This window comes from Beta vulgaris, chromosome 5 (genome assembly GCF_026745355.1).
Source record: "Beta vulgaris subsp. vulgaris cultivar EL10 chromosome 5, EL10.2, whole genome shotgun sequence".
Classification (NCBI taxonomy): domain Eukaryota; kingdom Viridiplantae; phylum Streptophyta; class Magnoliopsida; order Caryophyllales; family Amaranthaceae; genus Beta; species Beta vulgaris.
Genome location: NC_079206.1, coordinates 22,074,813 through 22,088,282, shown reverse-complemented (window position 1 = coordinate 22,088,282; position 13,470 = coordinate 22,074,813).

Below are 13,470 nucleotides of genomic sequence, written 5' to 3'. Positions count from 1 at the left end.
TCAACGCCTTTAATGCAATTGCAGCTGCTTGTAGTTCCATCTCCAACGCCGATACATACAGTCTCCACATGGTCGTCGTCCGCCCATTTGAAGAATCCACACTCGCCGTCATTCTAATCAGAAAAGTATGGATCACAATATTAAAGAAAAAATAAAATAGTAATAATAAAAAATTAAAACAAAATTTCGTATCTCACCGGCCAAAGGGGACAACCATAAAATTTCCGTCCGGCATTAGCACCCAATTTTTTTGTCACTCTGAGGACGGCTGTAGTATTGTGATTGCAATATACGGTTGATTTTGCGGAGGACCTCCACGTACGGGTGCTTGAAGTTGATCCTTTGCTATCCATTTCTTATTCGTAAACCCTCAAAACTATGCTTTCCAATTAAGCAGTTTTGGAAAATAATGGGGATTATTTAATTGGCTACGGTTACATTACAAGGACATTATGATTATTTAATTGGCAACGGTTCAATAATATTAAAATATTATGCAGGATCATAAAAAGGTTGTTCAATAATATGACAATAGTGTTTAGGATCATAAAAAGGTTCAATAATATGCAAATAGTGTTCGAGATCATAAAAAGGTTGTTCAATAATATGAAAATTGTGTTCAGGATAATAAAAAGGTTGTTCAATAATATAAAAATTGTGTTCAGGATAATAAAAAGGTTGTTCAGTATCTTTACATAGGAGTTGTGTGTGCTAATGTTATTAGGACACATGTATTGATTTGTTACCAGTCTATTCACTTTTTACGTTTTGAATATTAAATGTTCACGGATTCATAAATAATGTTTTACATTCATAATCATTGTCATAGATTCATAGATATTGTTCACGGATTCAAAAATCATGTTTAAAGGGATTCAAAATGGTTTACATGTTGACTGGTTTGTTTAAAAATAGTGTTGACTGGTTCAGAAATAGTGTTCACAGACGCATAATAATTGTTCCTCCTCTTCCAAATTATATACAATAACTGTTTGTTTAAAATTAAATTAGAGTTTAATTATGAAGAGGCACAGTATAGTTAACATAAACCCCAATTAGAGTTTAATTATGAAGAGGCACAATATAGTTAATATAAACCCCATGGGAAGTGAACAGTCACACTACATCAAAACTAAAGGGCACAATTGAAAAGACACAATTATGTTGTGTATAAATACGGCAAAATAATCAGTAGTTATTCATAATTGACATACACTGAGAAGAAAAAATTTAAGAGGGAGAAAACAAACAAGAAAGAAATATGGAGGGAGAAAACAAACAAGAGAGGAATATGGAGGGAGAAAACGAAGAACATAGAAATGTTGCGGAAGATAATGAAAATGCTGATGCAGAAAACCCTCGCCATCCTTTGGTGTCAATTGAACACATCATGATACATGAAATTTTTGAAAGGTGTTCCGCGTATTCAAGAGACGCAATTCGTGGTACATGCAGGCTATGGAGGTTGTACAGTGATGAGTTCCTTGAAGAATCTGCATGGTACAAGAATATGATGAATACAAGGGCCGAGACGGCACGGGACATTATTTTTTTTAATGCCGTCTCTTTGTACGCTAGATTGTTCATTGACTGGGCAGACTTCCTTGACGGGTTTCCTCTTCTTTTTGGGGAAGACATGTTTCCAAAATCGGACGAGGGAACGAGCAAGAAGAACAAAAGGAAGTGTACCAATTCCGACGAGGGAACGAGCAATAAGAAGAAAAGGAAATGTACCGATTCCGACGAGGGAACGAGCAAGAAGAACAAGAGGAAGGAAACCGATTTAGACGACGAGGGAACGAACTAGAAGAACAAGAATAAATGCGTTTAAAATAAGTTAGTTTTTATTACATGAATATAAGTTGTATGTAGTTTGTTAAGTTTGTTAAGTTAGTTGATTACTTTAATATAAGTTGTATGTAGTTTAATATAAGTTAGTTTATTACATGAATATAAGTTTTGTGTATAATCGTAAGCGTTTGTTAGATCAATAGTGTACTTTTTAACTTTGTAAATGAATGTTTTATGCAATATAATTGTGTTCTTATTTTACTTTTGTTGTGATTACATTCACATTATCCTTATAATGTTTGCATGTTATGTAAAGGCTACATACTTGCGTACACTTTTACACATTACTTCATTGTATGCATTAGAACTAATTTACAAACTTTAACTTCCTTTAATAATAGTAATGATATATATGCTAAACTTGCGTACACTTTTACACATTACTTCATTGTATGCATTAGAACTAATTTACAAACTTTAACTTCCATTAATAATAGTAATGATATATAAGCTAAACTTGCGTACACTTTTACACATTACTTCATTGTATTATTCATGCTAGTAACAAATAATTTATTAGAAATAATATGGATTCTTCATTCATTAGAAATAATTTACGTCCCGGTTATTTTCTTAAGTTATTTCATTCATTGTTCACTACTTTCCAGCACTCATAACTGATAGTTAAACAACTTTATATATTTCGTGAACACAATTTCTTTCACCTTGTACACGGTGACTACATTTTCTTATAACTTCAACATAGTATTACTCGTGCGCTGCAAACAAGTGTGTAATATTATTATATATTACTCCATAGTAATATCTAACTGCAAATAAACTTACTACCTTATTGCTCCATAGTAAATCCTTCTTTATGCCCACAATAAACGTATTACCTTGTTTATCTTCAAACTCCCTCATGGCAGAATATGCAAACATTTCCCCATCATCGAACCACCAACAGGGTGGTCCTTCACCGAATGTTCAACTAGGTCCACCATATATGCCATCCCCCCACCCATAGGAAAGCCGGAATTAGATTTCAACAAAATTAATTATTGGAGGGATAACTCCTACTTTGGGGAAGTTAATGCCACCCCGTGGAAACTGAGGAAGATCATACGCAATCCTCGACGTGATCATCCTGATTGCACTTTATACAGTCCCCTGAAGATGCAAGAAGCATAGACTCCGGCCAGGATTGGCCACCTACCTAACATAAGTGATCTTATTAAGGTACCAGATGCATTCAATGTGTTCATAGATTGGAGTATATGCAGGCTAGATGATGAAGGAAGTAAAAAGATTGTGCCTGATTTTGCTAGGTACATTGTGGACCCAAAATTCACAATTCCTGATTCAGGTTTCATATACTTGATGAGAACTCAGGTCGTTCAAGTTCTCATGGCCAGTTATGTACACAACCTTCATGTGATGCACATCATGGCCCCAATGTCACACATACGGATAACCATGTTTTCTGATACGCGCGTTAGGAGAGAGGAGGAGTGGCACTTCACTATGGTCCGACTAAGGGGGGGCATAAGTGAACTTAACCCTTTATCCCCACACACCCCACTTTTAATTTGGAGTGTCAGGGGTTGTGCGAGGCCTAGTTTCGTATCTCATTTCTGGACTATCTTCGGTGTTCATCAACCGGTGGTCATGGTTCTACTAGAAACAAGGGTGACGCAGCATGAGTTTGCGGAGGTTCATGCACTACTAGGCACATCCATGAAGTTTGAGTGCGTCAACGGCGTCGGCATTTGTGGGGGGATGGCTGTGATGTGGTGTGGAAACGACGTTAATGTGGATGTCCGCATGGCTGAGGGTGGCGCCCACGCGCAATTCGTGGGTGATGTTCAGGTACGTTTGATAGTTACTACTCCATTTTATTTCCATTGTCATTATTGTCTATAATCTTTTAAAACCAACTCCATTTGATTTCCATTGTCATTAATGTAATAAATGTGACTAATAGTTGCACTATTGTAGTCTAAACGGAACACCTGTATGAGGAAGAGGCTTTTCGCAGGAACAACGTGAAGACAAATCGGGTTATCAAATTGGATGTGGAACAACAACTTTGTCGTCGTCGTGGAACACGAACGAGTATTTAGTAACTACTTTGTCGTCGTCGTCATGGAACGACTATTTTCTAACAAGTTTGTCGTCATTGCCGAACGACTATTTTCTAACTATATTTTGTAACTAGTTTGTTGTGATGACATCCATTTTATTATGATTATTATTAGTATTATTATTTAGTATTATTATTATTTCATGGATTCATAAACTGCCTTCACCTGATTCTAAAATTGTGTTCATGGATTCATAAACTTTGTTCACAGATTCATAAAATTTGTTCATGGATTCATACATTGTATTCATGGATTGGGTTCACACATATTCATAAATTGTGTTCATGGATTCATAAATTGTGTTCATGGATTCTCAAATTGTGTTCTTGAATTCACAAATTGTGTTCATGAATTCACAAATTGTGTTCATGGATTCATAAATTGTGTTCATGGGATTCACAAATTGTGTTCATGGATTAATAAATTGCGTATTCATAAATGGTGTTCATGGATTCTCAAATTGTATTCATGGATTCACAAATTGTGTTCATGAATTCATAAATTGTGTTCATGGATTCATACATGGTGTTCATGGTTTCATACATTGTGTTCATGGAGTGATAAATTGTGTTTTTTTCGATTCATAAATTGTTTTCATGAATCCATTACTTTACTTCATAACTAGTTTCATGTATTCATAACCCAATGCAAAACATGGATTCATAAATATCATAACAAAAATATAATATCATATATTTACTTCACTGCCATGCAAAACACTAGCCCAACCCAATGCCCAATGTACAAGACTATAAAGCTGCCAAAGAAAGCCCAAGGAAACTTAACTCAAAGTAACTGCCTAACAATACCCCCAATCCCAATGTTCAAAACTATACAAATCATAACTAAACTAAGCCCAACCCAACCGAATGTCCAAGACTCTAAAAGCTGGCACACAAAGCTCAATGATACTGAACTCCACAGTAAAGCACATCCTTCACAAAGATGACATCAAAGCCTTCACACTTTCGCGGGCCTCGTTGAAGTCGCACATGACATCCTCACATAGCAACCATTTACGCTCTTCCACAATGTTTCCCTGTCCATTTCATAATAAATTAACGGAAACCTCCTCTATTAGTTGAATGTATGTACAAATTAACGGAACATTACCAAGTGTACAGTCTCGACAAAACGATCAGCATTGTGCTTGATAGCTAACAACGTGTAAACTCCGGAGCTATGCCTAACATACAACATAATATAAATTATTATTTTACATCAATGACTCCCATCATAATCTAATTAAGATAAACTTACAAGTCCGACTGCTGCTTCATTTTCAGCGTCGAACGCGGCCATCTGCTCACGTTCCCAATCTCCCAGGAACTGTCGACAACACTAAAATACCGGTCCATCGCGTAGCACTGTCCACATATATTAGTATATTGCATAATGCATAATGTATATTTCAAATTATTACCATAATACATAAATCAGGTGTACCAATTTCTCTAGTGATAGGTGATGCAGGTGTACAACTTTTTTTGTTTCCAAGGAGTCTATGATCATCACCTCTTCCCTGTTTACCGAGAAGGCGGCACACCACCAATGACCTTCTTCAATAACAGGGACAAAAACCTGAAATTGAGTTTACTTTTCAATATTCCATATTGTTCGTTGTCAAAGGGTAATGACATTGTACATACCACACTTATCCTAACAGATGACGCAACTTCCGTGTTCTTGATGCACGACTGGATAATCCTATCGACCCTTTCCCAGCTATCTCCTTCTACTTGCAGCACTCTTATCTACATGGAAAAAACAATTATGTATTAATGAGTTACTTGCATCTTTGTTGTTATTAAAATAACTAACCACAAGAACTGACCGCAAATGTCGGATCCAGCATCAACCTCCTGCTTCTACTTCCAAATCGCCGCCCCCACACTTTCACATAAAGACATGCAACAACTCGAACATACTACACAGAGAACACCAGACCAGACCAACATAAAATCGTCATTTAAAGGATGTACACTGATATGTTTGGCATTTAGCAGGAGACTTACATTGTCATCTAATCGGCCACGGGCCTGAGATAATGATCTGCAACAACTCAATGTCGCGTAGTTCCCATCAACATCAATTATAATTAGATTTCCCCGGCAATATTACATTAACAAATAATTCAATGTAATACTTTGAAAAATAATTGGATCTCATCAACTTGTAGTACAACTTACTTACATTTCGACATCAGATCAAATAATTTGTCCTTGTTGGTTGCCTTCGGACGCCACGTCTGCTCGTACTCCTCACTTAAAACAACCGATGTCTTTGTCTTCCTATGTTTACGGCTTCGTTCTCCAACCAATTCGGTCACTACTTGCGATTCTCCATCCGAATTCGCATTCGCATTACCTCCTTCATTAGAACAAGACCTCCTTTCATTATCTTCATCTTCACTTATTTCTTCAACCTCCTTCATTTTCCTCCAACTATACTTCGAACCCTCTAATACTGTCATACCTAAAATGGGTGCCTCCATTATTACCGAACCATACTTACACTCACCCACCACCTTCTCTAGTTGTGCTTCCACTTGTGCTTCCATGGAACCTGTCAGAGTATTATTACTACTTGAGTCTCCAAATGCACACACATTCAATAGCAAATTCCCATTTACATTAACATTCTCTAATCCTAGGGGTGCATATGGTGATGAACATTCATCAGGTTCCTCCACCTCTGACTGTTGGTGACTCCTCAATGATATAGGTGATCTTGGTGCAGATGTACACGTACCTATACCTTATGCATTTCCATCCTTTTGCATTTCCCTTCCATTACTACTGCCTTCTTCTCTGCGCAACTTATACTGATAAGGATTTAATTTAGAGTTTCCTATACGTCTCCCCTTCAAGGCCCCTTTTCTCTTACGTGTTGTTCTACAATTAGATATTATCTGGGGATCCACTTCATAGTATTCAGGCATCTTGTCCCTTGCTTCCAAAGGATGACGTTCCCCGTACGCAACATCCACACACTTCAAATTTTTATAAGCACAACATATCTTATTCCAGCTACTAACAAAAAAAAAAAAACACAACACAACATATCTTATTCCAGCTACTAACAAAAAGAAACACATACATATATATAAACTACTTACCCCGAGGCGACCATAATCACCTGATGCTTTCCTATCATCTTTCTTTGCAACGTTTATATCCTCCTTCGTTCAACCTTTCATTCGTGGAAAAACTCCCCACGATACAGGGTTCCTCCTCAATCGATCAAGGTTATAACACCTATGTTTACATAATAAATAATGGCTATATGAAAAAACATTTTGTCAAATAATACCTGGGTTTAGATAATAGATAATGCCTATATGATAAAACAAAACATACCGCCAAAAATATTGTGCAACCACCGGCAGCATTTCGCAAATCCATCAGCGTAAAACCTTTTCGCAAAATTCCCAACACATTTTATAAGATGGTCCAACACAAAACTACACCAATCGTATTCTTTTGCCCTCTCTGCAACACTTACAACTGGGAGCATCTTCACAGACATTCGATGACAACTTGTCGGGGCTATCACGTCATTCATCTCCATCATCATAAATGCCTTCTTGAATTCTGAGTCATCTTCCAAAGGCCCCTCAATAACTTCCATAATTGTCTTCCGCGTAACTCCCCTAGGTCCAGACGGGCATCGCGTAACAAATGATTCGCACAGTCTTGCAACTTCATTCTCCATCGCATCGTCCTCACAAACTTTAGGTACATGCCTCAGACCAATGAGGATACCAAGTACCCAGTGGACTTGTATCTTCGATAGAGGGAATTCCAACCCATCTTTCAACACTAGTACCCTCCTCTTCACATCTACCATTGTGCACAACCAATAACATAAATTCCTTGGCAAACCCTTATCCACAAAGTGCAATAATCCAACAAACCCCATTTCAGCCACCATACGCTTTTTTCTCTCATCAAATTGCTTTACGATTTGACCAAATGTCTCGACTCGGCAGTTGAAATTTACTTCCTGTTATCAGTAACAGTTTGTAGGCACACAATTACACATTTACGCTTCAAAATGCGCCTAAAACAAACATTCCCTTACCCTTTTATTGTTAAGTTGCACCCGCCTTGCAATCACTTCCCCACTCTCCTTCAACCTTCCGCCAACACTTATCCTATTAACCTGCCATTGCAATCTCTCATTCAGTACAATTCACTACACATAAAATTAAATCAACGTACTTCAACCACAAAAACTAACTACCCTGTATACTTCATCAGGAAGCCTATCCCTTGTGCCGCTCTTCCGCGATTGTCCAATTACCTTGAAAACAATCATATTCAATGCTTCAATACATTTTACAATCCTTTAATTAAATAAACAAACATAAAGGGGGATATTAGGTTACTTCGTCATCCTCGTCCTCTTCTTCATCATGCCATGTTTCACTCCCGTCTTCCTCCTCATTGCCCTCATTGCCCTACATGATTCCGTATAAATCATTTAGTGCTATAGCTACCATTCCAAATTCATATTTCACAACACAAAATATCACTTACCTTCTCATTAAGATGGGCCTTCCCCTTCCTACCATTACCACCTTCATCACCTAAGCATTTTTTTCAAATTAATTATCTTCATTTACAACTACAAGATTCTCATTTTTCGCAACACATTCAATTTACCAACTCAATGTTCACTAACATGCAATAACAACTAAGATTCAGCTTACTGCAACAGAGTTCATCATAAGATCCGCCATTTCCATTTATTTTCAAATAACACTTAAAATAGTTTTTTTAATTACATTTATTATGAACATTAAAGGAATTTCCACATTAATTTCGAAACTTAACTTACCTTCAACCATTTCCAAAACCAACATGCTGGGAAAATTCTCTTCTGCTGTGGAATATTCAATTCTTCTTCTTCAGGGTAATTTTTTTGCTTCTGCTGTGGATTATTCAATTCTTCTTCTTCAGGGGAAGATTTTTTTGGCTTCTTCTCACCGTCAATCTTCAAGTTTTTCCTCCCAATTTCATTTTCTTCTCCGAAATGTCTCCTCCCTGTCTAATCATACCTTTTAAGCGTTGTTTTTTCTATTTCAAACTTAGGAATACACGGGGATGAACCATTCCTCAGTGGAACGTTACAAATCCAATTTAATGTTTGAAAAGACTATATTACCCCCGATAGATGTTTTTTTGCATCTATTAGTTATACGTTTATCATTTCTCTTGTCCTAAGTGTGGAGCATCTAGGTGGAAGTTTGAAAATGTCCCTGCAAAGGTTTAAAGCTAGGAAATAGCTTACTCGATTCTTAGGAACTATATGACTACAATTGGGCCCCTTTAACTTACACAAATTGGCAAAAAGTTCCAAATAAGGACAAAATATGGGATTATGTGAAAGTGAGTGTTATTTGTTTTATGTGTTATCTAGATTTTATTTATTTTTTATTAATACATAACCAACTTTTTATTTAGAGCAAGTACATCCTTCCACCTGAATCTGAAGAGTGGGTATATGAAACCCTTGATCAATCCTGGAGAGGATTCAAATATAGGCTTAAAAAGCTACATTATTATGCATATGATAGCTATGAAGAGAGATTGAAACATCCGCCATAGGGAGTACCTGAGGCACATTTCAAAACACTTCTAGCTTATTGGGAGACTAATGCAGCAAAGGTAGGTTTAAAGCATAATATATTCTTATGATTTGAATTCTTTCCATGTCTAATATTTTTTTTGCTGTTAGAAAACAAGTTTGCAGATTCCGAAAAATAGCAAATTGTTTGACAATATGCACACAGTTGGTCCAGTATCATTTGCCATGCGTTATGACAAGATGGTTTGAGATACATACCATATTTAGCATAATATATATTTACATTGACCATGAAATGAACTGTACATATTTCATCTTGCTTTTTTCATTGTTATCTCACTTGCGTGAAAAAGGTAAGGCACCATCAAAAAGGGAGATGTTTGAAGAGACACGTCATCGAAAAGAAGGAAAAGTTTATGATCGACCTTATGATGATACGCAAAAGAAGATAGTATGTATTTTGTTATTCTTGTATTATGATTATGTATATTATTGATTTGATTATTTTATTTAAGCTTACTAACCATGTATTTTAATATATGTAGCAAGCCATGCGAGAACTGGAGGCATTACAAGATGATCAGAATAGTGAATCTCATAAGGATTCATTTGATGAAGTAATGGGAAATGCACCAGGTTCAAAACGATTACATGGACTAGGTGTTTCCCGTAAGATGCAAAAAGATAAAGAATTAAGTACATTTTTAAAATTGCCAGAGGAAGTCATTGACTCTATCAAAAAAGCTGTAACTACATACGTGCAAAAAGATTTGATCACTCAAAGAGAGGAAGTTGCAAAGGAAAGAGAAGCTCATGCTGCTGAAATGAAAAGAGTATCATATGAATTTGAGTCTCAAGCCTCAAAATTACAAAATATGAGCAAGGAACCTGAAGAACCTGAAACTCTTGATTCAATTGCTGCTTCACTTGGGCGACTACGGAAAAAAGACCCTAGCTTGACTGCAGAAATGATTGCCGCAGTATTGGTATCTACACTTTCAAGTGATGCATAAATAATTGTTGAGATATCACTCTCTTTATTAGTCATCGATGCGCATATATAGGTATGGTTTATAAAACTTTTTTTTTTACTTATTTTGTTATTATGTAGATTTAGAAGTATGATGTTTGATGCTTGTGAAATCATGTTGTTTAATGTTTGTGAGCTTTTGGTGTTTGATTACATGGATTCTGTTTTCTATTATATATATTGACTATTATTTTTCTATTTACAAGATGGTAGATGAAAGGAGAAAGGTAGATACAAGGATGGTAGGAAGGGCATAGATTGAAGTTCTTCTGGGTGGATTTTGGACAACTAAATTAAATACTATATAGGTTTTGTTTGAACTATTAGTTCTTTTTGGAGGTTCATTAGTTTTTTGAATTGATATATTTATATTATATATAACAATGGTATTTGTTATTAGAATGGTTGTTATGGATATTTCATTTTAATATTAAGAAAAACATAATTTGAAATAAATGTTTCATTTTTGTAGTTATCCCACATTGGTAGAAAGATAAAACATCAAAGCCTATTTAACTTTATAAAACATGGTGGCTTAAACAAAAGTCCCATATTGATTGAGAACTAAAAATCAAAGCTTCTTTTCTTTATAAAAGGGAAGGATGACACTTGAGAGTTTGGGTTGAGCTTGATGGGTTTCTGTTGGGTTGAGCATAGTTAGTCCAAGTCGAGTTGAGCTTAATGAGCTCGAGCAAAGCCAAGCTCGAGTTTAACGAGCTCGAGTCGAGTTTAACGAGCTCAAGTCGAGTTTAACGAGCTCGAGTCGAGTCGAGCATCAATAATTTTTATCGAGCACGAGTCGAGCTAGGAAATTTTGTGCTCAACGAGTTTCGAGTCGAGTCGAGTCAAGCACGAGTCGGTCAATTTTCGAGTCGAGTCAAGCATACCCCAGCTCGCGATCGATTTGCTCAATTAGCACCCCTACTACCATGTATGATTATTCAAAAGATAGAGTTGAAGGTTGTTGGTGATTTGTAATTTTAACAATTAATAATTAAATAAATTCTATGATACTATGCGAGGACAAACAAAGTGTATACTAGTATAACTAAGGAATATCCTAATAGATCAACGAGGACTATTCGCTCTTTCTACTAGTACTTCAACGAGATTACGACTATGAGTAGGGGTATCAAAAAGAGACTTGACTCACGGGTTCACCCGCATCCTATTCACATCCGACCGTTTCAATCAGACATAACCAGGTTTTTCAACCGATCCATTCCGATTACGAATCAACCAAACACAGTTATACCCGAGGATATCAGAACCCAACCCAATTTGTTACTGATTCAAACTTCATCATAACCCAGTCAGATACGGATAACAAAATATAAATTCAATGTACATCCGATCTAAAGTCAATCTGAACCCAAGCAGACCTGACAAAATCCTTTTAGACCCAATTTATTGTAGGTCGACCCAACCCAATATCAACCCAACATTATCAATCAAATATGTTTTGCTCATAAAGTTATGACTCATAACTTTAGTTTAAGTTCTTATAAATACCTCTTTATAATATATTAAAAAAATTGTTACTAAAAAATCACTGGACATATTTGATAATATGATTATAATCAACATTGGTCAAGTTTATTAACTTGTTCATTTATGTATTTCTCGCGTTGTCGCACACTCAGATATGCGTGTGCCGACTCGAACTTTGATCGATATCGATTGACTAGAAACGAATAGACTCAAACATATAATGGGTCATTCCAACTCCACCCAAATTTGACTTGCGAGCTGACCCAAGTCCATTCGAAACGACCTCAGACGATCCAAGTTCATTCAAATCCAAATTGATCTGCACAAACCAATTTAGAAGCAAACTTATGTTTACCCAAAATTGATTTGAGCCTGGCGGAATGGCCAGTCCCATACCCAACCCACACCCGAGTTGGTCGGGTTCGATCCAACCTATGTGGGTTCGACCCAACACACACTTAGGGGTGCCTGTTAGACTATATGAAAATATGGCTTGTATATTTTCATTATGGTTATTACTTATTACTGTAGATATGTTTAGGTATGATTGGTGATTTGGTGGCATAATTTTAGGAGTAAATATCTCTTGTAATCTATTGTGTATTTTGGAGTATATAACGTTAGGTTGTAAACTTTATTCAGTTATAGGAATTAACTTCTAATATGGTATCAGATTAAGGGTTGATTCTCTTCCGATGTGCAACCCTAGCACACGCATTCTCTTCTCCAGCCGCCTACCACCATCTCACGGCACAATGACTGGTGGTTCAATGGCCAAATCTTCTCTTTCTTCTCCTTCTCTTCATTCTACAAACATTAAACACATTCTTCCTATCACCTTGGATATGGAAACTATTCAATATTCCACGTGGGCGGAATTATTCAAAGTTCATGCACGATCTAGTCGTGTTATTCACCATATCATTCCACCAAAAACTCCTCACGTTCTTTCCACCGATGCAGAAAAAGAGGAATGGCCTATGGTGGATGCAACGGTGTTGAAATGGATTTATGGCACCATTTCTGAGGATCTCCTCAACACTATCTTGGAGCCCGACTCCACGGCGCAAGTGGCTTGGGAGCGACTACGAGACATTTTTCAGGACAACAAATCGTCTCGTGCTGTCGCTCTCGAACAGGAATTTTCCAACACTAATATGGAAGATTTTGCTAATGCCTCTGCCTATTGCCAATGCTTGAAGATGCTTGCCGATCAACTCAAGAATGTTGCTGCACCGGTTTCTAATAACCGGCTTGTCCTGCAAATGGTGACTGGTCTTAGTGATGCATATAGTGGGGTCGGCACCCTGCTTCATCAAAGTGATCCCTTACCGCCCTTTTATCAAGCCCGTTCCATGTTGGTGCTTGAGGAGGCCGGCCTGTTGAAGAAAGCTGCTAACGGGTCTTCTTCATCTGCTCTTG